Genomic DNA, 27,867 nt, shown 5'->3' with positions numbered 1-27,867 from the left:
TAACTACCAAAAGGTGCTGCAAAAAAAAACTAATGTCCAATTTATCGTCTGCGATATTTTTAACACTATCAATTTAAGAACTTGAAGATCGACATCGTCGCGCGAGAAAGCGGTGAGGGTTAAACGATCTAATCGACACTGGCTTAACGATCTCAGGCGATCTTGGATGGTTTGTAATTGATGGCGATCGATAATGCCGGGCGTTACAACGACTGCTCTCCTCGAAGTATCACCCACGAAACGGTGAGAATCCGGGCCTAACGAGCCCGTGAAAAAAGTTAATGGCTCGACTTCGACAACGGCTTCGTAGGTGGAAGACAACGCGCGCTTTCGCCCTCTCTTATTTTACGATGATAGTTTCGACGCGACGCGGCATGACTATTGGCCGGAGCGTGATGTATGGTGTCGTCAGTTATGGTACATCATAATTTTCGCGTATATTCGCGTTGTTATGCACCTTCGCGAACTGGGTGTGGATTTAGCAAGATTCTTGTCTTTTGCAACACATCAACACAGACGCGGTTTCGAGTTTCGAACGTTCGCAGAAAGAGATCCTCGTCATAGAAATCCTAGAGATTTGCCTACGCCTTTCAAGATAAAGAGAAACAGAAATACAGTCTGTCTCAAAAAAGAATTTGCTAGACGTTTAAATGTGTTATTTAAAATTGAAACTCAGAGGGTTATATTTCGAATAATATATTCTCTCTAAGTACGATTCCTATTAGCTTATCGTGTATGCAAATCTAAAATTGCTCGTCCAACGATTAACTTTCTTGCTCAAATAACAGAGAAAACTATCAGCTGTAATGCTGAGAAGCTCAGCAGAATTTTATGCTCGCTCGAATAACGTTACGTCATTCTGTCATTTTTCTTCAAGTCAGAATTAGTATTGGAAAGATTTGTTGCATATTGAAGTCTACGAGGATTGCTTCTTTCGAATAATATGCATATATATTAATATCTTGTACTGTATAATATACTGTATAACATGTAGCGTTAAATGGGATTGTGCGATTCTCAGTCTACGATAACATTGAACGTGATCTTCATAAAAGCCAGAATCGCAACACCCACGCTTAGCGCTAAATGCGAGATATGAATACAGAGTAATATCTCAATCCATAGAGTAATATATCACAATCTTGTAAAGTTTCAAGATACTAGCCTGCAATATTCATTATGTCGTCAAATAATTATACCGTTGGCATCCCACACGAGCTTTCATAAAATTGTACTCGCCTCGATCTAATGGACCCGGTAATAAGAAATTACGCGGTTAAGTCAACAATTTATGCCGCAGTCGGGGGGTTAATTAGTATTGTATGATAACGAAACAAGAAAATCTCATTGCTCGTTAATCACGATACAAATCGGCGCCCAATATCTAAGTGTAAATGCAAACAGATTTAAACATTTATAATCAAATTTCATATAAAATATAAAATTTTGCGATATCCCTTTTTTTTATTAATGCTAATTAAAAAGTGAAAGAAACATTAAATGTGAAAGAAACTTTCTCTATTTACATTAAATATAAAAGAAACTTTCTCTATTCACATAATATATATATATATATATATATATATATATATATATATATATATATATTTCTCAAAAAACATATTGAAAAAATTATAATTTATATATAAATTTTTTTTTTTAATTTCTTGATATATTTAAGATAGTATATGTCCCCTAAACTATCATATCGAATTTATCTCGCTTCAAGATCGCACAAGATTAATATCTCTGTGCATCTTTTATGAGAGCGCACAATATTAGCCAAGACATCGTCGTAGGCAAAATTAGCACACCACGTGTCGCCGAGGTGCGACACGTTTAGCAAGGGGAATTCCTCCAGCCATACGTTTCGCCGCGGCGTATTGTCAGCGATGGCGCGTACATAATACACCCGGCCAACGATAATGAATGCGCCGTGGCTGAGACTCGTGCCGAGACACGACTAAACGAGATCTCATTCTCTCTCTTCTCCGACTGGATGCTCCGAATCCATCTACTGGCACGCGATCGTTTTCGCCGACATGGCGGACGCTTCCATGGGGACATTAAGTCCCCGTAGCATGCCGAACGACGAGCGAAGCGAATCGGTCGTCCCGAGATGCCCACGCTTTCGCTCGATATATATATATATATATCGCCGGGAATTGCGTGTCCTTGCATCGTCCTCACCGCGTTCGCAGATCGTATCCCGAACGGGAGAAGGCGCGATGTCCGAGTTTATACGATCCCTCGTATCTTACATACGCACCGATTCTCGATACGCGTAAGACTCTGCGAAATATCGCGTGTAACACCGAAACGAGGCGCGTACATTCTAGTTTTATCGCAGTTTTATCGCAAGATCGCATTGTGCTTGGAGAATACATGTCTAGAAATTTTATGTACCTTCTAAAAATAATGAATAAATATCTCTAAAAAATTCTACGAACAGTATAGATACATTTTTATAATTTAATACGATAAAAAGTTGGCGAAATTAATATAAAATTGCAAACAAAGAGACCTGTTCAATCTCGCAATATCACGCGTTTATTAATCGAAGAAGAAGAAAGAGAAGAGAGAGAAAGAGTTGACCATTTTCATCATACGGTTATTACCAAATTATCAATTAATATTCTGCATCTTATTGTTTACAAATTCGTGAAAATATAATATAATTCTTCTGATTATTTCTACCAGCAAAATTCTTGTTATTTTTATTTCAGTGTCCTTACCCTGGAAACTTCTGAGTAAATACAATATATGACATATGACAATATTTTCTCGACGTTCGCGAAAATGATCGATGCTGTCCGAATGTCGCAATTAAGTATTGCCAAGAAGATTGCGCAGTCATTCACGATGATACGACACCGCTGACTAGAGTGTCATTAAACAAATCGTCTTCACCCGGCGCGCGATGTTTGTATACGCAACTAGACAAATCGCGCCGGTCGAAGGGAACGGAAACATGGCGACGGAAAGACGAGACGAGAGCTACCGACTGATATCCCTAACTAACGAATGGATCGATTTGCATGGCTCGTTAACAATACACGCATAAGGAACGCTAATGCGCTATTTTGTTTCGGACGGCCTCGTCGCGGCAAACTTGTATCCGAATAAAAAGAAACACGTCCTACCACGAGAGACCTGCTCCTTCTTTCGTGCACATCTATAGTCGAACACGTAACGACAAGGACGATCGTTCTGATTGCGAGTCAAACGGCTCGCAAGATTAAATGATTAAACTGGTCCAGAGAGAGAGTAATGTCATCGCTTCTTTTAATTAATTAATCCTTAACATTAATCCTAGTCAACCATTTTTGCAATGCTATTATTAGATGTTTTCTTTAAAGTACAATTTTAAAAGTTTATTATATTTTAGTCTCGGTAATGATATCTGTTTTTTTTATGTTTTGTTTTTTTTTTGACAAAAATTTGGTAAAATTTTTTTTTTTTTAATAGACACGTTTCTGTCTACGATATTTTCAAAATCGCTTGAGTGATAAGTTATGAGCACGAAAAGTCACCCAAGATCCTGCAGAATACACACGGATCGTAAGGGAAACCGACCTGTTGACGGCTCGATGAAGATGAGTTATGGTGACCGTCGCCTCTGGGTCTCGCGGGGCCCCTACCCGAAGACCTCTCCTCCCCCGTCATTCCACGAGATCTTACAAATGCTCGCGTGCACATACGCCGTAATGCCGGCGTCGTTAACTCTTTATACGTCTGTCAGGTCCGTTTGAGTAATGTCATTGTCGACCGATACCAGGCAGCCGCCGCCGCCGTCATTTCCCTCCGAAATGGACCATGTTGATCGAATTGGTCATACGTTTTTGAAGAAATAAAAAAAATTGCAAATCGTGCAAAATATATAGCATCTTGTGTTAATGATCGCATGCAGTATCGCAACTTTTCTCGAGACCAATTTTTTTTTTTTTTTCTTTGCTCGAATGCCATTTCTCATCATATTCTTTTTTTTTTGGGCAGAAACATCGCAAACAATTTTTAATCAAATAATAAAAAAAGAATATGAAAACTTATCAAAATATATATATGACGAGGTGAAATTCTCTCGACAGCTTCTCCTCGCTGCTGACGATGAATGATGAAAATAATCTCGTCATTTTAACTTCTAAAACACATAATCTGACAGCGCGGTTCGCCGTTAATCGGCGCGTACGATGTACGATAAATCTATGCGTGGCGAGAAGAAAGACGGCCAAACATTCCTAACCGATGCGGCGACATCGGCAACGTGTCGTCGCGGATGCCCCCAGGTACTACCGGGGGCCCGTCGCAGGCCCATATAAAGAATGCGCGCGCGCGTGCAGGCAGGTAGAAGACGGGAGCCGGCGTTCACGAAGATGAAGAAACGGAGAGACGGAGGACCGGACGGACGCGAACATAAAATGCACGCCACGACGAGACATGTGTGTGTGTGTGTGTGTATGCGTGTACTTAGCATAAGTCTCGCACCCGAGGCACTCTCTCATCGTATTTCATGCCGGCTATGCTTATACGCTCGCGTCGCTCGCCGCGTATAACCGCCTCTTTCCTCTTCTTCTTTCTCTTCGTCGTCGTCGTCGTCGTCATCGTCGTCATCTTCGTCCACTTCGAGCTTCGTGTCTCGGGTGCGAGGATAGAAATCGCCTCCGGTAACTGAACGCGATCCTGCAAGAACACCTAACGATGTTACTCTTACTCGCGGAGGATCAAATTCTGTTCGCCGAACTGACGGTATTGCAAGTCACAAAGCTTTGTCGTCTACAGTAATGCGTACTGTTTCTGAGTAAAAAATAATCCGAGAAAACGTAATATCCTCAAAGTAGGACGGTGCAATTATGAGAAGAGAGGCAAATAAATGTTAGATAATATGATGATAAGATGTTAGATAAGATACATAATCGAAAATTAAATTCAAAATGTAGGTATATTTGACGCGTAATAATTTCTTCTTTGAAACTGCAATATGCATCAAATCTAGAGCTTTGTTGAATCTTCAGCTCTCTATTTAACCGTTCTCGACAGATACGAGAACACGTAGATAGGGGCTTATCAGCGACATAAAGTAAAAACGTTACGAGCGTTATAATGATACCTGCATTGGCGATTTAACGAGCCGCTTACGGTTGTACCGGACGTTCGCGAATTATCAGATGTCGCAAAAACGATATCCTCTCGCTTATCCTGCGCCAACAGAATCCGTACGAAGCGTAACGCGCGATTACATTTGCAACACCGATCTCCGCGATTGTCGGAATTTATCCAAATGCTCGATAGACGTCAACCGAAACGATCGTCCGTCTTACGTTATGAACTTAGCGATACCGAAATAGCGTGATATGCCGAGTGCTCGACGTAAAATCACGACAACCCGATACTTTCTATCACGAAATGCATGTCTACGAATATTTCATACGGCTATTTGGGCGAGATAAATCTATTCACGTGCGTGGATCAAGATTTAACTTGGTTCCGTGGAATCTCCAATGTAGCAAAGACGTTTATAAAGATTATTTCAAGATTACATAGACAAATAAGAACACAACTTGGCGAAACTCCGCGTGGTATTTCGAACATATATAGAAAGCAATTGTACACTCAAGCTTGGATTAAAACCTCGTGTAAAAAAGTTATTATTTACAGCGAGAGACCGGAGAGTGGCCCGGCTTAACGAGCCCTTTAAAAAATTTATGCGCACCTTAAAACTTTCTTAACCAGGATTAATGCGGAAGAAGCGAGAGAGAGAGAGAGAGAGAGAGGAAGAGAGAGAGAAAGGAGGCCGCGCGCGAATACTTACGCCAGGCCTATCGTCGGAAATGACTTATAGCGCCCGATTCGAGGTTTCGTACGTCGTAATAACCTAAATTAAGTCTGCGAACTCTCTATAGCGTTGCTTTCCCCCCATTCTTACGAGTGTTCACCGTTATCGAGAGGATAATAATGCTTCTCCCGCGGCGCGAGATGAGAGAGAGAGACAGAGACAGAACATGAAAAGAACTCCAAGCACACACGTGTGGATCCTCTCGATGTCTTCTTCGAACAAGCACAACGTGTGTGCGGTCCTTGAGACTTTACGCACGGCCGTTTCACGAAGGATGTGACGCAAACGCGACATGTGAGGTAAAACCGCATGGTCTGCGAAGATTTCGGGAGATGTGCATTGACTTTGATGCGTACGCGGGCGCCAAAGCGCGAGGCTAACGCTATCGTTGATAAGCGTTATCTTACGCGCAGCATGTATTCTGTTTATTACAAAGTGATTCCGAAACTTTTTTTCTAACAAGAAAAAAATAATATAGAATAGATTATCGGTCACATTGATCCTTATACATTTATATATTTTTGAATTTACAGATTCATCAATCTTATGTTTATAGATCTATGAATTCATAGATCTACGGATTGATGAGTCGTAAAGTAAATCCATAAATTTATACGTTCATGGATCCCCGGCAGCGCAGAGATTGCGAGATCCATCAAAGAAAAGAAGTTTACGTATCCATAAATTCATAGATTCGTAGATCCATCGATTGCTTCATCTACTCAGAGCTTATATGTAGAACTCTGGTTTTATAGATCCATGAATTTTACTTTGGCAAGCCTACAGTTTTCTATAGTATGTTCACATATCGATAGATCGTTAATTTTTTTACACACAATTTTTTTACATCCGCGATTATCAGAAATGACGTTATTAAGAGATTTCACTATTTTGAATCAAGATATTCTTATTCTACTTATTGCAATATGTAATAAAACATTTAATTGTATCGATATGATATCATTGTGATACCTACAAAATAGAGATTCGTACGAATCGTGTATCAGGAAACAAGATCGATAGAAAAGCATTCGCTACGCCATTCGCCGTTGTCCATTCTTCGGGGCATGAATCATTTATCAGTCTCGATCTCCGATCCAAAACAAAATTGTCCGCTTGACGATTCAATCTACATCCATTTAGCCGCTGAAGGTCTATGGCATCCTTATCGGGCGGCGCGGAACGGGATTGTCGTACGGCGTGTCTTATCGCAGCTGGATCCCCGTTTTATGAGTCGCGACAATCGTAAATACGACGAAGAAACACGCGCTCAATCGGCAGAGAGACATGCGACGCTTATTGTGAGAACCGTTCAATCAGCGCGTGCACCTTTAATTCGCGAAAACGAGGCGCGATAAAAGCCGTCACAAAAAAAAGACGATTTAATCTCGACTCAGATATACTTGATGTTTACGCAGCACGGATTATTAATACGGCGAGTTTGAATTGCCGTGAAAGATAGGCTTGAATGATAATAATTGCAAGTAAATGCAAAACTGTCTTTATATTATAACGTCTAAATATTAGGCTATCAAGATAATAATTCTACTACACGCGTGCTTTTATAAATTCAACCGACCAATTTCAAGTATTATAAGACAATTTTGTAAAATTCTCATAATTTGATAATTAATTTCGCAAAAAATGAATGTGTATATAATTTTTTTAAATATAAATTGTTAAATCAAATTTCCTATCAAAATATTCTGTTGTTTTCTTTACTATATGATTATAGATATAAATGTCTGCAACAATTGGATAGGAATAACAACTGAATTCCTGGATCGAGAGGAAATCAGATCCCTGATTAATTAAAGAAATTTGATTAATTAATTTGTATAAAACACGACTGTTACAGCTGTCAATCCTACAATCGCGATATTTTGTACGTCGATTGCCTCTCGAGTGTAAATCGCGATAAGCGACGACGAAAGACGGCGATCTCTTTCGCTCGCGATCAGAGCGTCAGCGCCGATTACAGATCTCGACGTTCGCGTCGGCTTCGTATGAGGCTCGTTTCTTTGCCGCATGAGAGGTGCGGTAATCTTAAACCCGAGAAAACGAGCGTCCTCGGGCACGAACGCCGCCGCTGCTGCTGCCGGACGACGGAAATGAAATACGGGTGAGAGACGAAGGCACGAACTTAATTTAGGTTGTTACGGGCGCGGGGTCCCACCGTTCTTACTCACGCTCGCCAAAAATGCGCTGGCTGGTCCCGGACGATAAGTCATTCCGACGATAAGCCGTCCGCGGGACGCAAAACGGCCAAGGTCCGCGGACGCAAGTCCGAATTAAGGTTTCACGAAGAAAAATGCGCGACCGTTATCGCCGGAAGAAAAAAAGATCTTCCCGGCGAAGAGCATGGAATTTCATTTTTATAATGTAGACCGCCGTGTTATAAAGTACTTTGTCTCGGAGATATCATTGCCGCAAAGTGGTTGAGAAATTGCAGGCAATTACGTTCGGACGTTTTTAAGCGACGCGCACGATATATTAATTTGAAGAAACAATCCGTGGGATCGTGTAAAATATTCTTCGCGATGCACTTAAATTATCTCAATCTTACAATAAAGCTTAATTCTTTATCTATGAAAGAATTTAAAAAATGGTCTAAACTCAATTTTACCACGAAAAGATAGAAACTAATCTATATGTTCATATATTATATTTATATATATAAAAATATATATAAATATATAAAAATATTTTATGTATATTTTTGTACAAAATAAAAATTAGCTTTTTTAAGTAGATAAAGTGATTCTTCGCTATACCAGGCTATAAATATCGTCGCGAAAGCAGTTTGACGTTCAGCGTATCTCCCCCTTGCGTACTTCAATCTTAGCGAAAATAATGAAACTTCGGCGAGATACTTTATATGGAACCAAGGGGCCGGTCAGAAGGTGTGGTCCCTGACAGACAGCCCAGACGTTGGTCTTAAATCCAAGCCAGGCGGCGAACAGAGACCAGATCCTTCACATCCACCGCGAACCACTTAGTCAACGAAAGAACGTGCTGCCGCGGGAAGATTCTTATCTGGTGTTTGCCGGGACGCGTCGCTCGTTAAACCTCCGATGCACTTTGGGGGTCAATATGTACATAACGTACCTATAATTTTCTTATCGCTCGTGTCAATTTGAGGGAATATTGACATACCGAGGTCTTTATTTTATCCTTTGTTACGCGCACGTTGCGGATGAGCGACGTGAAAATTTAGTTATCGATCTACACTTCATTACTTTATAGGATGTTTGGATAAACTAAAGAGTAATCAATTTGTTGAAGGATTAAAGAGACAGAGAGGCGTGCACTATAATAAGGAACATAGATTACTCCGAAAATTTCGCCGATTATTTCTATTCAAATTTAATCAATAATCGAAAATGATGATCAATTATTTCTTCTGTTGTCATCATATTTATATTAATAATTAATAATTAAAATTAATTCTGTTGTAATCATATTTATATTAATTTCAACGATTATATCATCATTAATTTTTTTACAAATAATCGCGATATAGCTATTTCAAAAAAAAAAAAAATCTTATATATCAAATTTGCTCTTGCATCTCTTTAACAACACAGCAGAATTTTTAACTGGATAAACCTCTAATTAACTCATACGATACGAAATTGCGCTCATATCATTTGTGTAAGAAACCTTCAATTAATGCCCGAAGCCTGCTCTTTCTTCTTCACTCAAATGCGCATTTAGATATTATAATAGTTAAGAATATTCCGTAAGCAACGCGTTGAAACTACAACAACAAAGTGATTGATCAGACGAGTGCGGCATTTATGCCTCGCGGTTTCCGCCGACAATTATGGGTTTCAAGGATGCCTCGTGCCGATAGGTAGGCAAAGAATTCGTCCTTCCTCGAAGGAAGATACGAGAGGATGACGAGAGAAACGGCAGTGTGCCGGGCTATTGTCCAGTGAGAGAATCGAAGAAGCGTCGGTGGAGTGAAAGGAAGAAAGACGGAGGGCCGAAGGAGGAATCACCCCCGGGGGCACGGCATAAATCGCTATGGACAGACAGCATGTTCGACTAATTACAGATCCCTGATTACCGACGGGCGCGACCGCGGCCGCCTAATAAAGAGAAAATAAATTAATAAACCTCTAATATCGTGACCGGCCCATCTCGCCTTGTGGCCCGGGATAAAAAAGAAGTGTTTATTAATTTATTGTGATCGAGCCGCGATAAAAAAGCCACGCCGGATCAAAGGATTCGAAAATGTTCCTCGGATTGCAACGACTGGAACCGGATCCGCCTTCGATCTTCTGTCTATGTTAATGTGACTTCATCGCACAGTCACTAAAAATTTATTCCTCCTTCTTATCGTTAAATTAATGTCAAAAATCGTATCCCTGTATGAATTATTATAATTTATATATAAACTACATCTCTCTTCAGCATTATTTTCTTTACTTATTTAGCAATATTTTTTCTAAAATGTGGAATAATATAGTTTATTCATTTTCTATTAATTTCTTATTAACACGCTAGAAAAAATTAAAATAAATATTTTTATCCTTCAAGAATATATTCTAAAATATAATGAAATCAAAACGTACAAAGATGAATTTTATTTTACATTCTATAAAGACAGTATATATATCTGATAGAGTATATAAATTATCTTATTTGACCGAAAGATCAATTAAGCATAAAAGATTTATCTCCAATTTTCTCTACTAGCACGTCTCAATTTACCTAGATTTTTTTCGAATCGACAAATAAGCTAATCTTTCTCTATGATTCCACGCCGAAGATTGAAGCATCAAAGAAACCGTCGGCGAGAATCGATCTATTGCCTGTATCGAATGGGCGGCGATAATGCGATGGAAAGGAGACGAGATCGAAGGAGGAGAAGGGCAGATAGCGGAACACGTTGAACTTCCGCGTGGGCCTTTCTTGGGCCTACAAGATGACAGCGGCAAAGGCGTTTGTCCGCTGCTGTGCCGAGACCTCGAAAGGATTTATTTTCACGGCAGCGAAGATGCAACTGGAGTTGTCCGACGAGGGGCAACCGGGAACTGTAATGAACTGTAGCGAAACCTGGTCCCGGGTGTGTTCGCGGGGGCGTTTTCACGAGCAATTAATGTGGCCTTAAAGGGACCGTGCGAAACGCCTCTGTGAGAAAGGGATCCGACTCAGAAAGTAACGCCGTCTCGATTTAAGCGAATCCATCATTTCTACATATTCAATTGTTGCAAATTTATCTCATCTATACAGTCATCTATTTTTTAAAAAGATGATGACAAATCCAAACTCTTAATTTTTACTCGTAATTCTTACTCTTAATTTTTACGCTCTAGCTAATATCGCGATATCGCGATTTTTCGTATATTTTACGAAAATCTGACAATATATGCATTACGTGAAAGAATTAATTATTGCTGCTAATGATTAAAATTCAGTAAAAAATAAAAGATTACAAAAACTATAGAACAAAACTTAGAAAAATTATAATAGAATAGATTTTCATTTCTCAGAAATCAATTTTTCATATATCGTATCACGTATCAAGATATTCCTAAGTTCCAAAAAACATATGAAAATATTTTAGAGTAAACGTGTAACACACATATGTGTATTACATCTTATTTTGTACATAATGAATAACATGCAATTTTTGATTTACAAAAAAAAAAGTGTATATAGCATATGTTATTTTATGTTATTTTAAAAAAGAATTTTCATGGAATTGAAAATGATGATGTTATATTCGGATCTAGTTACAGGTTTCGAAAAAGATCGAACGTAATTCATTATGCGTACCATAATGATATTATTAGGACAAGATCGTTAACGCTTAATTACATTATAAGAAAAATATTATTAGACGGTCGTTCGAGCGGGATGTGACTCGGTTTCTTAATAAGCAAATATAATTTGCGTGTTGGTGGCATGGCATCTTTCAAAGGCACCGATGTCGGATCGTTAGCGGATTGGAAAACGCGCTTGCTCTTAATGATTGAACGAATATCAAAGTCGTCGCGGAGATGAAAAAAGCGCGGCACTCTTTCTCTCTCTTCGCATCCTCCTTCTCGCGCGAGAGATCGAGAGCATGTCATCCCTTAAAGAAACGCAGCGGCGATTTTCTATTAAAGCGATAGCCGACCGCCGTGACGGGGCAACAAATTTCTTATGGTCGATGTAAATCGATCCATAAGTCGGTATACTTACACTATTTAGCCAATTAGCGGAATGCAACCGGTTTTATGTACGAAGAAAGACGCCGATCTTCTTCCATTATAGCCGAGTATCCTGATATTGAATTGTGGTTTTACAGCCGGTTGTATCAGCAAGTTAAGCGTAATGAACGGATTACATAGATAGTTTACAGTCGGTTAGATTAAAAAATCATTGCGCGTTTAGCCTTATTAAATAAATTTGCATTTGCCATAGTAATATAATAATAAAAATTTTAGTGAAACTATATATTTGATAGATTGAATTTAAAATTAAATTGTGTTAAACTTTCAAAAAAATAAATAATATACATATAATATATAAAAATCCTTTCTAAAAATAGGGAAAAACATACGCTAAGTACATCATATAAAAAAATATCCATATTTCTATTCAACTCAAGTAGAAGTTAAAAAAAAATAAAAAGATGTATATTAAAATATATTATTTATATTTATTTGGCATTTTTATCATATAATAAAAATTTGTCACTCACCAATTGATGACAACATCCAGCAATGTCTCAATAAAATCTTATTCCATCGGTCCGATCGTCGATGATAATGCAAAAGAGGATATCAATAAAAATTTAATGTTAATATGATGTCTTTGCACGGCATTCCCGAAATAAAGATGAATCATTTACGGCACAATAAAAATGATCGCCCCACACTATCACTCTCCATGTAATTAATACGCGAAGGCGCGAATATCGAACGGAAACGTTAAAAATTTGGGTACTTTCCCTTCAGGTTAAATCTTCCCTCTCAACATCAAGGTGTATCCAATGGGAGGGTTTTATCGCAGGTGAAAATTTCGATACAATCAATATGCTCCAAAAAAGACTGTCGCCAATACACTTTGTCACTACATAATACTTTCTTGATTAAAATAAATTATAAAAATATATAAGTTATATTATTATAAAGTTGGAATTAATTAATCGCATAAGCTGATAATTATTTGTAAAAAATGTCGCATTTAAAAAAAAAAAAATAGAACGGATCGTATCACTATACCTCAAGCAAGCTTCTAACCAATGCAAATAGAGACGTTTAAAACACACAATAGGTAGCTGGAAAAATTACGAGCTTCGCGCGATCCAGTCGAAGACCAGAGGAGGGCTATTTTCGTTCAATATTATTATTATCCCAAGAAAGAGAGACAGAATGCATCTCGAAAGGTGTGTTTGCCGGAAAATGCTCCCAGTAATAGCGCCAACCTTGCCAATCCCGAGTTTACAGTTTTAGCCTACGACGATTAAATAAAGATGTCATAACGTGAAGCGATGCCGGAGACGCTGACGTTTCGTCCCGGGCGAATTTATCGAGGCCATTTCCTGTAGAGCTGCCTCGTTCGCTCGCAAATTATGACAGTCGTGCGCGGAACCAGCGAGAGTGTCGCGAAAAATCCGGCCGCTCTTGCTGCTGTCGCGGGAAAATGGAATTCAGAGATACACGGATGTAAGTCTGCTACCATAGGACGAAATCGCGTATCAGGTCGATACCAGACAGAAGCACGAGATCGTAAAGTCCATTGGAGATTTCTCACATGAATTCTTTATTACACGTAAGTGGGACGCAAGGAGAATTTTAACAAGCTTGTTGAAATATTTTATATTAATACTCTGCGCATTTGCATCTTTCCTAAATTCATATGCAACATTTACAAGGAATAATACAGAATGTCCGTCTCAAGTTTTCTTCTTCGTTACTAAAAGGGGAATCAAACCTTTCTGCAAAATTTATATTTTTCTTTATATAAGAACGAGCCTATAAAATATATATATTAAAAATGTTCGATAAGAATCGCTTTGGCAGAACTTTTCAATCGCAAATAAGACTCTCGACTCTACATGAAGTCTTATGATATACATAAAGGAACATACTAAGGGAACAAAAACGGTGAGCCGAGTGCATCACGAGATTAAATAAGGCTGCGGACTTGCGCTCGCGTGATCTGCCATTCATATGCTAAAACGACATTCGGGATCGGTATGCTCAGACGATGACGAATCCGGGCGTGTCCGCGGATCCGATCGAGGACCGTGACCGCGACCGATCCATCGATCATGACTCTATTTTCCAATGCGCTCTGCTGATCGGCGCACTCGTCAGCAACAATGAGCCGCCTTCATAAGAAGCTAAATTCCTGAAGTGGAGACACGCGGACACTCTCGGGACCACTTCTGAACGATTCGGGCGACACAACGTCGCCGACGTTAACAGACGCGTCGGTTATCAACGTGAATGCACTGTAGCCGGCACCGGTAGTTGCAGTTGCCAAGCTCCATTATAATTGAAGTATCGAAATTTTATTTCTCGTTTAATCTCAAGTGGAGCTTACGGTCGAAGAATTTTAATTTCCGATCATATTTAATACCGAAAATTTTGTAAACGTTTTTTTTCTACTCTCTTCAATATTAACATAATAATATAATATCTGATTAAATCTTTTTTTAATTAAATTCAACATGAACTTAGTAGAAATATTCTACTTATATTTCTCTGAATTAATCAAAACTCTTCAATTTTTTATCAATTTTAATTGTAAAAGATTGTCATTTGCTTTACTTTCAACATCATAGCATTTTTTTTAGCATAGTCTCGAAATGTGGCCATTTCTGTGTTATGGAAATCAATCGACTCACGCGAGAATCATCGTAAATCGACTCCGATTGATGATCGACGTAGCCAAACATCGTAGAATATGTTTGCTGACAGTCGACTGGTCGCGCATAAAAATGTCAGCCGCGAGGGCAGTCGTATAACAATCGGAACTCGGAAACAAATCTTATCCCACACATTCTGTGACCAAAGAAGGAGAGAGAGAGAGAGAGAGAGAGAGAAAAACAAAGAGAGGGAGAGAGAAAGTATACAAGAGAAGCAATCTACCGAGAACGACTTGCGTACGCCTCTTACATTAACCCACGACTAGTGCGGTTAAATTTGGGTAACATTTATTGCTTCAGATCTTATCGTTCGGATTGAAAGCAAACGCCATTCAAAGAAAAATATTGCGCAATATACTATACATATATATTATATTGGATACATATATGTATATATATAATACATCAAAATATTTTATAATAGAATATATACAGTATACAAATATTTTTATTTCAGTATATCACGCAAATTAAAGAAAATTCAAAGTTTCTTATTCCCATGTAGAGTGAAAAGCATGCAAATCGTCGAGATAAAGTTCTTTCCTCTCATTAGGTGCACCGGAGACAAGGCGATTTGGCGCAGCGTTTAAGAGAGAGTAGCGGTGAGTAATGAAGGAGAATGAAGGAGAATAAAGGCGCTAGCGTATTTGCCACACAGCACGCGACGCTTCCGTAACAATGGGACCCTTGGCGCGCGATGCACGCGTGGGTGCATCACCCGTGCGTTTATTTCCCGGAGACAGCGCAAAATCCCATGTTTACAGCAATGTGACGTGGGACAAGTGTGCCTCGCATCGCGATTCTCGGCTTTTGTCTCCGGCGATTACTTTCTTATCCGTATATCGTCGAAGCTCGAATAAAGCGCGATATCGAGAAGTGTAAAGAAAGAATGTTTCAAAGAATATGATTTTCAACATTAAATATACGGATGCATGAGTGCTAAATCAAAATAAAAGAACAGAATTGATAATCTACATACATGGAAAGAGATTATTCGACAAATTATGATCCGTAGAGATTAAAAGTAATTACTACTTTATAATTTACTTCGAGGAGGAAGAAGTTTGAACATAAAATTTATCAGCAAATTTATATCCCAAAATACCGGTAAAGTTATTGTCAATTCTCATAATCTCGATAATACAGGGTGGATATATATCGCCAATAATAACAATATATAATAAGGTTTAATGCTTCCACGGAATGTTTTGGAAGTACGCATCTGCCGCAGATGTCTGTGAACGCATATGAGCAGTTATAGAACAATGGTAATTTTATGTCCCTTCTGCTTGTCACTGGCTGACAGTTTGTCTTTCGAAATCATGAATGGAGACGTAAGAACAATATCGACATTAAAACTGAGCGTCATTCTCAGCGGGTTCACGGTAAGCGGGATCATCATAATTTTCCTCCACGATAATGTCGATCCAAACCGGAAACGTCGTAATCTCGTGTGAATGTGAGCACGCGAGCATTCATGAATACTTGAAAAAGACACTCACGTCTCACGAGATGCTCAATAATTTAGAAAGTTTGACGTTTAATAATAGTAATCAACATCCAAAGATTCATAGCTACGATAATGCTGGATAATATAATGTTTCTAAAAGTCAGTGAATGCCTCTCGAGATCTTTCTCTTATAACCCGATTATTTCAAATTTTATTTGGTAAAAATCGCTCAAATGCCGTGTAACATCAGCCATATACGCGCCATTTTCTACCGTGAATAATAATGCGATTATTTCTGTATCAGAAAAAAATGATATCTTGGAAAAGTGTGGATGTAATTGGACTAAGTAACTTTAAATAATTTTCTTGTCTTATAATAAAAATAAAGAGAAGAGTCCTTTTTATATAAAAACAATATCCAAGATATCTGGAAAATATTCAAGAACGCTCTCAAATGATATTTGTTATTATTTTATTACAAGACACGAGAAATGAAAATAATAATTATGCTCAAGTAATAAAAATTATAAAATATAATCGGTGGAAAGTTCGGTAGCCTGCTCCTGAAATTTATCCTACGACCGTACCTTTTCGATTCACCTACCGCAGATAAGACACCGAGGCGGCGAAAGTCGACGGTCCGAAAACCGAAAACCACCCTTCCGCTCTCGGCACTCGCGTAAATCACTCGGGGCGACTTCGGCTTAGCGCGAAATTTACTGCCGCGTCGTACACGTTCGAAATGCAAACGTTTACGTACGGCGGGCGTAGCCTGCAGCGGCAGCTCGCCGACGAACATTTGCGTGACTCCCATGTGACATTCCACGGCCGATCTTAAATTGCCGTTCATCGTGCGGATTCAGGGTCTCATCTCGGTCGAAACACGGTTTATAATCTCGCATAATGGTAGATCCTCTCGTAGATCGTGAAAATCGAGATCAAGTTCACATAATTTTTTTTAAATTTTTTAAACTATCACGATGTCTAATTCTTGTCAAAAGATAACTAATTATGCTAGAATATTATTTCAACATTGATTTTAATCTCGATAAACAACTTCCATCGTTTCCTATTATTTTCGCGTATTAATAAACAAGATATTTAAATATCAATAAATGAGAAAGCAATAAAAAATTATCTCTATTACAAAACTGTTCACGGGACACTATAAATTTCTATTTACGAGAAATAACGAGGCATTAGTTGCTTTAGCTTTATAATAATATCGATATTATCGCGAGTATTCGTTTTATAATATTGATATTAATAATAGACACTATTTCTTTGAGAGAATAATGCAGGAATTTATTATATAAGGCAAGTAACATCGGCATACACAATCGGCGAAGTACCGCCCGGCACTTTAACCGCTCGGAATAAAATATGTGATTTCTATGCAACGCGAATTTGCATTTATCGCGGACGTAAATGTTAAACAAGAGAGTTTCTATATGAGCAATAACACGCCGTACGGTGTGGGGCAGATTTGACAGGCGTACAACTGAGAGAAAGACTATAAATCATTAATGAGGTTTAATATATTCTTTTCTCTTTACAACTAATTTCTTAATACATCTCCAACCTAAAACTCTATCAATCTTTCCCCTACGTCGAAAATAACTATTAATCTCGAATAGAGAAAAAACACTATTATATGCTCTTACTATTATCCTTGGCAACAATTAAGATACATACAAGCTTGTTAACTTTGTTTCCGATGATTAAAGTATTTTAAGAAAGATTTTATCTTCTAGTTATATAAGGTAGAACGAACTCTCCTCGTGTAATAAAGAGATAAAGCTTTTTCCATTTAATTCCTTCTGGCATAAAGTCGTTCAATAAGTCCCATGAGAAAGATCGTCTCGTACAAGCTTAATAATCCGATATCTGAAAAGACACGATACGTCGATTTCCCCTTCGACTCTCGACGGCGTATCATTGCGGCGGATATTTATAGCGAATAGAGAGAATTACGAGAGCATTAATTTGACAGGGTACGATCGACGACAGAGAGTGGTCGGATATAAAGTAAGTTATTATTATCGGTGTATCTCCGCCCCGAACACAGAGATTAAAACCGAAAAATCCAAATAAATCCCGTCCTCGATGCTGACGGGACCGCGATGAAATCGATTCGGATCTGCCCCGTTTGCTCGTAGGCAGGCTTAACGCGGCTTAATATGTTTATCGAAGCCCGTGATCGCCGCCATCCATTCGTCACGTCCGGTGCGATGAGCACGTGTGTACTCACCAGGAATCCGTAGAACTAATACCGCCGAGAATACTGCAGAATATATTTGAATAAAAATATATTTCAAGTAAATTGAAAGAAAAGACGCAAGATGTAAAATCGTTAAGAACGTATATCATTTTTATGAATTTCTCCTCAGCGGAAAGTAACATTATCCAAAAATAATAAGGAAAAGAATTACATGAAATGTAAAAAAAAATGTTAAATTTTTATTACTTAATAATTTTTAATAATTTTAACGCGCATATACACATTTTAATGTAATTTTCAGATAAATTAAACGATAACTTGAAATTGACGTCGAAGTAAGAATCGACTCCGAATTTGTGTCCAAGGACACTCGCGTTCAAAGATCCTCCCTTTATCCGAGATTCTCACACACATATTATTCTCCTTCACTCTGTATACACGACCTGTTCGCATACGTGCATTCCTGACGCTTAGTCTCTGACGCGGTGCAAGAAGCGCGGAGGAGAGAGAGACCGGGACTGAAAAAGACGAATGGTAGACAAATATGGGCAGGACGGTTTCTATGTGCACTTCCCATTACCGGGCACCCACGCACGGCGCGGGGTAACGCCGGGACCCGCAGGGGAAAGGGGAGGAAAGGGGAGGAAATGGGGGGAGAGGAGGGGGGAGGGGGAGGGAAAGGTGCGTTGCACCTAATGGATTCCCGAGATTGAATTTATCCCGAACGCTACACGCTCAGAATATGTCTGGGACGCACGCCTAATCCCGCGTTAACGAGTACGAATATATCGGGCCTTGGTATCGTCGATATATTAATAACGTACGATTCGATCGAAGGAGCGATCGTTGCAATAATGGAGTTGGCGACGACGGCGGTTCGTTAGATGTAATGAAGATCGATCGCGTTGCCGATGATAACACGGCACGCGGCCGAGCGTCTCAGCGGTTAATTGAACATAAAGCGGGATACGCGCGACATGCGTATTCATATTCGCGATTGTCGGAGCGCTTTTTCAGTAGGTGCCGCATGACTAGTCACTCTTAAAATACACTCTGGTAATAATCAAGTTGCTTTTATGTATGCAATTTACATTTGTATGATAAAAAGAATCCTAATTGATTTATTGATTGTTGAAACATCTAAAACATCTAAAGTATCATATTCATTGTTGCATGGATATATTCTTTATAAAAAATTTATAGATTTATAATAAAAATATGCAATTATCGATATCTGCCCAAAGCATCTGTGCTACCAATTTAATTATCTCGAATGAATATAAAACATTCTTTAAAAGTCTAGATATAAATGGATGGAAAACAGAAGCAAATTTATTGACAGTTGGAGTTGATAGAAAATAAAATGGAAAATTTATCAAAGATAATAAAATAATAGCAAGAATCTTATATCATACATGGACCACAATCAAATTTTGAGAACGCGACAAAATTCAAGAGAAAAAGATACATTGCCTACTATACTTATCTATTGAGATAACGTTTTTCTCTTAATACGCAAATACTTTTCTCGATAAAACATTCATTGTGAATCTATTGCGGCCCATAGCTTTTGAAAGCAGATTCGACTATTCGCACAGACCCATCTTGGCGGACGACGATCGAACCGGTAATATCCTGTCTCATCATAACCGGCGTGTGAATTACGATAATGCGAATGTACACAAGTCGTTCTTTTTACCGCCTCGTATATCCGCCGCGTGGAGAAAGCCGGGACACACAATAGCGCGTGCGAATCGAGCGTATCTCAACCCGACGTCCCACGTGTCGAACGTTACGCAGAATCTCCTTTGCCGAGAATCAAGAATCAGTCGCGAATATAGGAAAAACAAGACCCCCCACACGGAATCTCTAAAAATTATTTTAAAAATTCTGGTGATTAGATTCAAAACACTCTCCTCATACAGAATATATAATTGACATTTCACCTATATAATATTAAAACGAACGATATAAATATATAATACGATATATTTATCGCAGTAACGATATAAGTAATAAAGATGTAGAGACTAAATAAAAAAATAGAAATGTGAAATTTACGTATATAGGAAGTAAATAAAATATTTTATTTACGTGTGCGTGATATGATTGTCTTTTATAATATTTATATCCGATCTTTTCACGTCAACCAGAGAATCATTTAAAGTATCGGAATTCCATCGAAAAATCCATTGGCGTCAGCTGCGCGTCAAACGATCGCTGCTTTTCCAAATACAACCTAATCCAGTCGTCGTACAGTAATTTATAGCACGTTTCTTTCAATGACCACTCTTTTCAATATGCAAATCTCGGTACTTATAATCTGTCGTTGCGCGCGATCGCGACATCAAATACGTGGAAAAAGGACGTGTCTACTCCGGCGATCTCGTGAGAGACTTTCGCTTTCTTACATTAGGAACGGAAACATATGTACATGTCGCATGTCATTACAATCGCCAAGATCGTACGCTGAGTGAAAGGACTTTTAATGCCTGTGTATGTTTACGTGCGCGATACGTATTTACAAATTTTCCTTCACCCAACAGTCGATAAAAAAACAATTCTCAACTGATGACTATAGTACAACGCTCTATATCAGATGTCCTAAAAATATTGCACACTTTCATCGGCCGGACATTTCTGAATTACCTTTTACCTTGAAGCATTTTTTCTTATCAAAGGTCTAATGAAAAACTTATTTAAGGAGACGTTTAAGTCTTTATAACTTTTTTTTTTTTTCATTTGTATTTCGAAAACTAATCATTTATGGATAAAAATAAATATTATCTGTGATATATTTTATCGTAGAATATATGATGGATAAAATATTGCCACTGAATATTAAAACATATGAAAATATCAAATTATGTAAAATGTTGAATCATTAATGATACTCAAGGCCGGGAATAAATATGAAAAATATCAATATATCTGGATTTAAATTTCATATACACATTAGTATTCAAATAGTCTTGATGTCGAGACGCAGTTCATTTGCGAAAGCTGCATGAAACGGCATTGATCGTCTTAAAGATAGCGCGCGACTTAAGGGACTAAGTGCGAATCACCGACTGAGTTACAGATCTCATTTCATATCGATATTCTAATTTTACTGCACGATCGTCGCTCGTAAATGGCGAGGATTAAGAAGTGGCGAGGTACTACGTTCTTCGTTGCTCGATACGCCGTGCGCGATTATGTAGCCGTAGGTGTCGGAAAAATCGAGAACGGCGCTAATTGATCGTCACCTTGACAGTGCGATGATCGAGTCGAAACTAGCTCTGATTAAAACATGGTACGCACTCGCAAAACATCGTCGATAAACTGTTCTCGGAATATGTTGATATCTTTGTTTTTGTAGCTTATACGACAATGTTTACACGCCGCGCGACGCTCTTTAGCTTCGCAGAATAAAAACTTCAACATAAAAACAAAATATGTATAAGGAGCCTCTTTAATAAAGAATTCAATGTTACAAAAATAAGTATATATATATAAGTGTGTGTGTGTGTATTAATTATAATATATTACATATTATATATCGTATTTTTTAGGTATAGTATTTCTGATCTAAAATCACGAATGCTCAAACTTGCAATTAAGTTGTAGCTTAATCAAAATCTATAAGACTTGCTGTTGGGTATAGCGGCACTTTTCCTATTTTCGCTCGACACTCGTTTGTTGACATGGAGATTCTAAAGTTATTTATACCCAATAATTCTACGTCTCGTTATACCGTGTAACAAATTTTGCACGACATCGATCGAGGATCGCGCGTTCTCGGTTTACGAGCATCGAAGGAACATCGGCAAGATTGCGACGGAAGAAAAACGTTAATGCGAAAGCGCTGTCTAATCGCGAGATAAATTATCTTAAGGAGATATAATAGAAAACGCGCGAGAAATGATTATATCGGCGCTCGCCGATTGCAAAACACAAGTCGCCGGTATATACCGGAAGACGTTAAGTGACTCGACACACGGCTTCCATCATCTTAACGTGGCGATTGATCCAATCGTATTACGCGAGCTTCGCTTCTCTCTAAAAATATCCGCTTAAATGTTACGTACGTGAGTCGATCGCGCTGATCGCGGATGCAAATTTTTCCGTCCGCCGAGTAACGAGCTAATTCTTTGGAAAACTGCGCAGACACGCGTGGAACTCGGATTCCAAAAAGAGAAAAGAAAAGAATGAACAGAAGAGTGAAGGATAGAGAGAAACATGATTCGTTCGTTCTGTTATAAGAACGTAATTTCCTTGGCGAAATGGCGATTGAAAAATGTAATAAAAATAAAATATGTACTGTAAGAGAAAATTATCACAGATTATTACAGATGAAGAGAGACTTATTTATTATTCCGGAGAACAAGTCTCGATAGAGTATAGAATAAATGCACGTAGCTGCATAGGAAGATGAAAATATACGTACATAAGAAAAAGAGGAAACTATACATATAATAAATACGTAAAATATAATAAGTATGATATAATAAATATACAGGAAATGATCTATGTAAATCTATATACATATATATATATAAATCTTTTCTTAGATTACAATTTCTTTTCGACGGAATAGCGAGTCGTTTCTTAACAAAGATTTCAAAGTACATTAAAAATTTTTACACGAGCAATATCGTAAAACGTAAAATTAATTGTCGAAAAGGAAGATACTGCAATTACGAAAAAAAAATACAAAAAAGAAATGAGAAGAGAATTCCTGAGGAGAGAGACAAGGCGGGCGAAGGAGACCAGCCTTCAGAGCGTCCGAGCCCGTAACGTAACTCAGTGCCGGAGCGTTTCTTCCCGGACGTTGTAGCCACGTATCAAATATGCAAATACGAGTGCATAATTTGTCGTTTGCGCGCGCCGAGACCGCGAGTGGAAAGACAAGTACAATGCGGCGAGCGAATCTTAGGAGGGGCTGCATCGAACCTGCCGAGCTGGGACAAGCGGAATCGGCATGATAAGTATTTATAACGGATAATTGAGGGGAAGGAGAAGTGAAGAGGAGAAGACCGCAAACCTCATCAGATAATGTATCCGCTCTCAGAGTATATGGCTCTATTACCTCGGGACTATCTTCGGCGGGTACCGATGTGGCCTGATTTTTCGCGCGCCCCGATGAAATTTTTTCTTCCCCTCCCCCTCCCCTTCTCGTCCCGGTTCCTTCCTCGTTCTGTTTCTGTTCACCTTGGTCTCTCACTCCGCGCTACATCGTACGATAACGTAATTGGTCCGCGAAATTATCTGATTTGCGGCTGACGGCGCCGGGAAAACGGAGAGGCTCGTTCCTCGGAGAGAGATCCGGGCTGCGAGAGATTGTACGAGGCCGCTTGTGCAGTTGTACGAGTAATTTGTAATCGCGAAATGTATTAAGGAAATGCTGATATCGATACGTATGCGGTTAACTTCTCATTCAATTCGGGATAAAGTGCACATGCGATAAAGATATTAAAAAGTACATTTTGATGAGATAAGAGAGATTAGAAGCAATTGGAAGCTACGTCGTTTCCTCTGGCAGTTATTGAGGATTGGATCGAAAATGTTACGGGAATAATTTCAGAGCGAATAATCTTAAAATCCACAAAATCTGCGTATAACTTTCTTATCGCGCTGTTTCTTGTAGCATCCCATGTACAAAATCTTTTTTTCCCCGATTATTTTTCACTGTTTTGCACTTTCACATATGAAAGTATATAAAAAACTTTCATGCGTATATACTTTCATTCGCGCGTCACTTTTACAAGTTGTATCTTGGTACGCTTAACACAGAGCGGTTGCGTTGAGGAAGAATTATCTTAAGGCAAATTAATATTAAATGTTTGACCGAGAATCTCTCTTGTGTTTTTTTCTTTTAATTCACGGTCTCTGCCGCGCAACTTTCAGAACGCAACGTGTATTTACGCGATGCACATATGCAAATGCCTCCCCTGCGTATGATACAAGTGTTCATGGCATCATAAATACAAGGTGTGGGAGAATGGTATTGTGGGCATTGCCATTGTACGGGAGAATTTAAATCAAGACCCGAAACGCGCGCGCTCGAAACGGACGCTTCTTACCCGTTTCAAACCAGTATCGAAGCAATATTCGACAACCACCTACGCGTACCCCCGTGGAGAAAGTCGCCCTTCTGCGTCGGAATTTATTGCAATCGCAAAAGTATCCAAGAGGGAGCCCTTAATTCCTCCCGCTCTCTACGAGAGCATAAAATTAAACGCTCGAGAACGTAAACAGCTTCTCGCAACTTAGAGAGCTTGTTCCCACGCTCGGACATAAAGAGACGCTGTCTTTATTGAGAATAAATTTTCTTTATACTTTTAAGGATGAAAATAATGAACGATTAATTATATATAAGATTACATTCGCTTGAATTCTACTTACACTTGAGATCAATTACTTAATAATCAAATTTTTAATATGTAACTTTAATAATATGTATCATTAATATATCAAAATATTGAACTTTGTTGAAATCTTGAATTATAATGTGTTTTAATTACATATATATTTAAGTTACACATTATCAATGTAATAATATTAAATAAATCCGTAAAACTTTGTTTTAGATTTCAAGCAAATGTCAAAGTAAACACGTAACAGGAATAATAGCACCATCGAAGATCAAGTGCAGCGAATCAGTGAATCAGCTTCCCATGCGATGAAGACATTCAAGCTCGAGCGCGCTCCTGATCGCCGTAAATTTTGGCAAGAAATGGCAGATACGATCGCGTCCGCGAATAATTTCTGGATCGGTCATGAATCCTCGGAATTCAGTCTATTCTAATGAAATTTATGAAGATGAATCGTACGCGATGGAAACGCATGATAGTAGACGAGAAGAAAAGAGGGATTACTTTATGTCGACTTAATAAATTAATTAACTCTTCTTTCTTTAAGAAACGAGATATATTCTTGTGATTAAAATTTTCTGTAAGCATTAAAAATGTGCTTTAATAGTTTTATCGATCCATAAAGCAACAGGTTATTAATTCGATCAATGTATCTATAAATTCATAAATCTATAGACTCATAGAGACTGCCTGATCTACGGATACATAAATCTGTAAATTGCTAACTCTATGAATGATTTACAAGTTCATAGATTGCTATGCCAATACACACAGATACATAGGTTGTTAAATCTATAAATCTATAAATCCATAAATTCAGATTCTTACAGGATACATTTAAGCACGAAAACTTGACGTTTGAGGAATGACACGCACTTTATCATTCCTTTTCCCCGTTTCCACGCTACGCCTTCTGTTCTGTTAGTGATTTAGATTAATAGATTAACGTGATAAATAACTTTGTTAGATTGAGCTTTAAGAAAATACAAATGGAAAATATAAATGCTTATTTCTCAACAAATGCTAAGTAACTGGATTTTAATAAAATGCTAATTTTGATTTTTACCTCTTATCGAAATATTATAATTAATAGGCAATTATACAAAAATAAAATCTCGTTAATAAAAAGTATGTTTGAAAAATATAAGTAAATTAGTGAAATAATCCGTGTATGAAAGTAAACACCTTGTATATATGACAGAATATTCTGTCCCCAGAGATACCTTGTCGTATTTCATACAAAAACTAATCTTTTTTTTGTCCATAATATCATAGTATCATAAGTATTCTTGATCTTCTCGGTGGATCTGAATGGAACCACGACGATCGAAAAATTTCGTGTGTAAAACGATGTTTATGCCTACTCGACCAGCCGCTGTATGAAACGGGCGGACACGTGTCTTTCACTTGGCTCGTAAATCGCTCGTGGGTGGAGAGGTTTTCAAAGAGAAAATAAAAAAGCATGCCGCACGATGAGCACAAGATAGAAGGGAGAAAGAATGCGCGAAGAAAAAGCAGAAAAGAAAATTTCTCAATGAGAGAACCTCGCTGCTGGATGTACGCACATAGATAAACGCCGTAATTCCCGCAATCTTTTACGACACGGATCGAGATAGCGTAGACTGCGTAGAGTAAGAGTTTTCCTTTCTTCGCGAAGTATCTGAGGAACCGTTGCCATTCGGATACTTTGCTTCCGGAAATCATAATTGAATGTGCACGCGCTTGACGAAAGCGCGTCTCATCTCAGATAATAACGTAAAATCAACGCTCTCGGGTGACGCATCAATCTTATCTTAAGAGCATGGCAATTTTCAATAAAATCTTGTGTACAAAAGCAGCATCAAATTTCTTCCATTAAAATGGAAATATATTATAGATACGAAAGAAAACATATTTATTATCATATACCGTAATTTATTTCCTGCAATAATAGTATTTCTAAAAATGCCTTGAAAAAGGGTCGGATGCCCCATCGACCACGATAGGATCTAAGGGTTGAAGATTCCCTTGATTCGGTTCGGACGGCTGTGGGAAAATCGGTGCTTTTAAGTGACATGTTCGAGAGATTGGGTTCCGGTAGGTAAGCTTTGAAGGCGTCATTACGTGCAAACGACATCCCGCTTAAGTGCCCCATTTATATCCCGTGGTACATAGTGACGGGCACGCAGGAATTTATAAGCTATAATATCGCTACCACGGTAGTAAAGCATACTGGTATATATCAGCACCGCGAAGATGATCGTCCCGGTAAACCGTATGCCATGCATATCGTCCGGTTTTATTGCCGTTCCGATGATCGCAGCCTGTCGCTTTCCTATATAGAGCGCGCTTTCCTATAAAGATCCCCAAGTTATCGGATAACAAACCTACCATTGCCATTGTTATGCATCTTTGCTCGCATACTCCGAAAAATTTACCCGCAAAACTCGAAATGTATTCGGAGAAATATATCATTTTTTAAATCTATACTAGCACTTAAATAATACTATAATACTAATTATTTGTAAATTAATTGTTAAATAATTAATTATTATTCTTTGTATATATAATTTTAATATTCACTGTACTTATAATATATGCTTTTGTAAAATTACTTTTACAATATCTCGCGATATCTAGTTTGCATTTTTGTATTACTATATACTCGTCATTCCTACATCCTCATCTAATCGAACTGCATTGAAGAATTAAATGAAGATGTCCACGCAAAGCGCGTAGAATCGCGAGAGATTGTCGCCCACATATCGTCACGCCTCGATTACGAATAAGCGTTTGTGAAACGCAGGCGTCAATCAATATGTTAAATGAACCGAATCTCATAATAATAAGGAAAGAATAAATAAGGTCGATCACCGAGGCGAGATAAAGTGATGTTACAACAAGTACACGAGGAATAAACGATCGGTGCAACGTCTCTCAATAAATCTCTTTTATAGCACGTGCATGTTTGTTACATAAAAGAATTCTAGAATTCTTTTCTCATTTTTATGAATCGTATTTTTCCAAGAATCTATAACAGTTTCAGAAATATTTAGATTATTTGGATAGAGAAGAAAAGAAAGAGAAAGAGAAAGATTTAATTTTTTAAGAGAAAGTTACTTGAAAAAAAAAAAAAAAATCTTTTTTAGCGTATGT

The 27,867-nt window shown here is 38.2% G+C and overlaps 1 protein-coding gene across 1 annotated transcript in view; it reads right to left on the bottom strand.

Moving 5' to 3' along the window:
• The window catches only part of LOC126851120 (agrin-like), a 459,405-nt gene that overhangs the window by 399,029 nt on the left and 32,509 nt on the right, over positions 1-27,867 (bottom strand). The gene's annotated exons all lie outside the window — the stretch shown is intronic.

This window comes from Cataglyphis hispanica, chromosome 7 (genome assembly GCF_021464435.1).
Source record: "Cataglyphis hispanica isolate Lineage 1 chromosome 7, ULB_Chis1_1.0, whole genome shotgun sequence".
Classification (NCBI taxonomy): domain Eukaryota; kingdom Metazoa; phylum Arthropoda; class Insecta; order Hymenoptera; family Formicidae; genus Cataglyphis; species Cataglyphis hispanica.
Note: the sequence above shows the minus strand (reverse complement) of the source record. Positions and strands in the feature narration are given on the sequence as shown.